Below are 231 nucleotides of genomic sequence, written 5' to 3' on the forward strand. Positions count from 1 at the left end.
TGGACATCATACGTTACATTATTCAATCTCATTCATTCTGATTCTACATCTTTCACTAAGAATTATGAACAAAAGACAAAAACCTTTCAATACCATTATATAAAAAAAACTATGCAGAAAAAAAATAAAATACATGATGAACAAGGCCAAGGTCACAGACATTATAAAACGAAATCAATATATTTTTTTTATCAATAGCGTTAAGATTTGATATACCCTGAAGAGCTTACT

The sequence above is a fragment of the Penaeus monodon genome, chromosome 34, assembly GCF_015228065.2.
Source record: "Penaeus monodon isolate SGIC_2016 chromosome 34, NSTDA_Pmon_1, whole genome shotgun sequence".
NCBI classification, from domain to species: domain Eukaryota; kingdom Metazoa; phylum Arthropoda; class Malacostraca; order Decapoda; family Penaeidae; genus Penaeus; species Penaeus monodon.